The sequence below is a fragment of the Sitophilus oryzae genome, unplaced genomic scaffold, assembly GCF_002938485.1.
Source record: "Sitophilus oryzae breed Bouriz unplaced genomic scaffold, Soryzae_2.0 scaffold_1720_pilon_pilon, whole genome shotgun sequence".
NCBI lineage: Eukaryota > Metazoa > Arthropoda > Insecta > Coleoptera > Curculionidae > Sitophilus > Sitophilus oryzae.
In genome coordinates, this window is record NW_022146414.1 from 724,007 (window position 1) to 728,228 (window position 4,222).

A 4,222-nucleotide genomic window follows, 5' to 3' on the forward strand; every position below is an offset into this window, starting at 1 on the left:
CCTGTTCAAAATATTCTAATAAAGTTTACGTTTTATACGTAAAAAAGGTCTCGTGGTAAAAATCGCTACGAGTAATGGTTTTCGAGATATTTGGAATCAAAATGATCAATACCTGTCATCATTGACATAAATTAAACATGTTGTCTAATTGTTAGAGATGAGCAGAAAATCGCAAACTGCGATTTAATCGCAGCGATTGTAAATTCGCAATCGCAACCGGTGATTCCTTTCCATAGCAAACTTCGACTTGCGATTGAAACATATATCTGCCGATTTTGGATTTTTAGGCAACCAATATTACACCAGTTGCGATTTGCAATCGCAGTGGGCACGCGAACGAAAATCACAGCATTGAGATTTTCGTTCGCACCGGCGTTGCATCGACACGGCACTGAGAAGCCGAACGATGAGCTGCGAACGAAAATCGCAATATTGCGATTCTCGTACGCCCCGGCCGGCGGCGGCGCGTCTTCAACACGGCAGTGGACAGGCGAACGAGGAGCTGAACGAAAATCGCAGCTCATCCCAGCATTGCGATTGCGATTTTCGTTGGCACCGGCGCGTCATCGGGAGTGGGCACGCCAACGAAGAGCGGCGATTGCGATTTTCGTTCGCAACTCCCAACACATCGGCCTAGACTAGATCGCAAAATCACATTCGCAATCAGGGCCCCGTAATTTTTATGAAGCGTTGGAAAATAGGCTTATATATGTTTATATACCGCATAATATATATAATCTATTAGTTTTAAATTTTGATAATAGTTTCAGATTTATAATATAATTATGGATTGAGAAGGTTAAAAAATTCTTGTTTTCGGTTATGACTAATTATAGTTACAGTTGCTCCCAGGTAATGATTCAGGTAAAATGATTCATAAGGACAGTTTTGGATTCAAATTATAAAAAATTATCTATTTTTATCCTTTATTGACTAGAAGATATAGAACACGGAAAAGAAACAGCTCTTTTATTTATTATATTTTGTTATATATTATATTATTATAAACATTTTTATAACAATCCATAATATAATATAATTTTCTGAATATACTAACAGTTGTGGATCGGCTGCTATGTTAATTTAAATACATCCTTTACAATCAGTTTTTTCATTTTAGAGAAATTGTAAATATAATAAAATGTGATATTGTCCTTTTATTTATCTAAAAGTTCGAAAGTTTGCACTTGCACTGGACGGGCCGTATCAAAGCCGTCGGCGTTGGCTTCTTTTGAGTTACATATAAAGAAAATGTTTTTAAAAGAAAACAAGATAAAATAAACAGTTTTTTTTCTAGTTATCTGAACTAAGGTTGGCGGCAACCTTTTTTATCATAAATTTTTCGTTAGTATACCTACCGTCTAAAAGCACATTCGAATATTTTGAACATTTTATGTATTTTTAATTTCCCTTTTAAATTTATTCGGTCTGTTCTAATCAAAAATGTTTAAAAAAAAGAAACTAAGTTATTTGTGGATTTTTTTTTGGTAAGTAATTGATGAAAATTTTAAGTGCAATATGTGTGCAGCAAAAATATCATAAAAAAAACGCACTACAAATTTTAAAAGGCACATAGCATCGAAACACCCAACAGTTTCTTATTAAAAAAAATTATTCCGCTATTTATTCTGTTTTTTATTAGAAATTTTGGGATTGAGCTTCCCAGATTACAGCGTACCAATTTAAAAATATCAAAATCGCAATCGCAGGTTACAGTCGCAGCGATTTATAAATCACAATCGCAGTTTCAACTGCGATTGGAAAATCGCAGTTTTGCTCATCTCTAAAAATTATGATTTACTTAAAAAAATAAAAAATTTCCAAATTTATTATTTCAGTCAAATAACTATCTTTATTTTTTGTCAATAATGACATGCATTGACTATTTCTATTCTAAATATCTTGAGAACGGTTGCTCGTAGCGATTTTTACCAAGAGACATTTTTTACGTAGAAAGTCACGGAAATGTGTATTTTTTCACTCAGTAGTTTTATACAGATGCTGACGAAAAGTTATTACTCTTCAAAACAGTTCACGTAGGCGTAACACATGTATAGGGAAATTAAAATAACTTCCGTTGCACATCATAATACGACCACCAGCAAACTCCATAAGACGACGCATTGTGTCATTGATGACGTGCAACGGAAATTGTTCCAATTTCCCTATAGGTAATTTATTTTATTATGTATATCTTTTTTTTAATTAAAAACCTTATTGACAAAAAGACCCACTAGTGGTAAATACTTATTTTAAATATTAAAACGTATTTAAAAAAACTGGTGACAGTTTATATTTCATTTTTTTCTATTGAAAATACCCAAAAAAAAAGCTCATAAATAAACAAAATTCTCTATCCGTATATCAAAGCGACATCCCCCTATTTTGACTTATCTTACACCTACTCTATTTAAATTTTAATTCGCCCTTGTTTTGTCCCAATAAAAATTCCCTTTCCACATGGAAAGGGACTTTTTTCCATACGTCTTCCTATTCTCCAGGCTCCGATATTTCTTATATATTCGGAGAGATCTTTATCTCCCGAAACAAGAGGCGACAGCGCTTTTTATATTGGAAATTTTATTGTCTTTAAAAGGGTCTATATATTTCTTTTCTTTTTTCACCTTTCCTATCTTTCAATCCTTTAGGTTCTTCGGCCATATCAAAAATTTTATTTTACAGTGCTATTTTTATTTATTCTGTCAAAAAAGAAAACAAGTAGCAATACAATAGATTATACAGTGTTCCTTAACGATATGCTAATATTTATAGCAGTTTATAACAGCCATATAAGGTATACTCATCGGGGTCCTTTCTTGTTATTCAGACTATACCATACGATCGAAAGAAACGGCGTCATAAACGGCCGATGATGACAATCGATGATAATTTTGGGGGGTCAAGCCCTTGGCTTGAACTTTTCTTTATTTTTTAATGGAACTTACTACCAGTTGGTTTTAAGAAGGTTGTAATTTATTTATATTTGAGTAAAAATGATTTTAAATGGCGTATTTTAAAATACAAGAAAAATAGTATATTATTTTATTAGGAGTAAAAATGATACTCTTGTCTTCTGGCGAGGCTGTACGTTTGACGCCATACAGCCGAGGCACAAAATGTCATTTTTACTCCGAATAGAACATGCTATTTTTTCAAACGCCACAAATAAGTTTTTATACAATTTCAAACGTTCCAAATAATATAAAAAGATTTAAAAGTCATATATTGTATGTAATTATACCGGGTGCGTTTCAAAAGTGGCTCACCCCTATAACTTTTTTATTATTTCAGATAAAACAACGAGATTTGGTATGTTAGTATATGACATAAATTAGGATTGATTGGCATATTCAATTGTTTTCGGCCACTTCCGGTTTCACCAGAAATGACTACAACTTTTGATTTTTAAATAGCACCCTTGGTATTTTTTTACTTTATTCGATGGAAAATGACACTCTGAATAGAATGACATAACATATGTCAACTTTTGACATTTTCGCATATGGTTTATTTGAAATTGTAACATGAGGTTCATAATGACAATTTGACTCGAAATACCAAGTGTGTGGTATCAAATTATTCGTAAAAAAATCCTTTAACCCGCCGGGACAAGACACCAAAGACATTAGACAATCAAATCTAGTTTTCCAAGGCTCCTTGATTAAAAATTAGTGTTTTTAACACATCCATGGCGCTCTAGATTGAAATTTAAAATACTATTTTTTTCTAAGCGAAAATGTCAAAAGTTGACATATGATATGTCATTTTATTCAGAATATCATTTTCTATCGAATAAAGTAAAAATATACTAGGGGTGCTGTTTAAAAATCAAAAGTTGTAGTCATTTCCGGTGAAACAGGAAGTAACCGAAAATAATTGAATACGTCAATCAATCTTAATTTATGTCATATACCAACATACCAAATCACGATTTTTTGTCTGACAAAATAAAAAAGTTATAGGGGTGAGCCTCTTTTGAGACGCACCCGTTATATCGAGAAACTATGGTTACACTCGTTGAATTAGACACATATCTTAGTTTGTGTTTTGTGACGTTTAAAAAAAAATATGTTTTTGGAAATAGATTTGTGTGCCTGATGTAAACATTCTATTCTTTTTTAATCTTTAATTTTGATCATATGGTAAATCAAAAATCAAATATTTCTAAAGAATAATTTATTTAAATAAAAATATTACAGATAATAATTTTAACCTACCATAA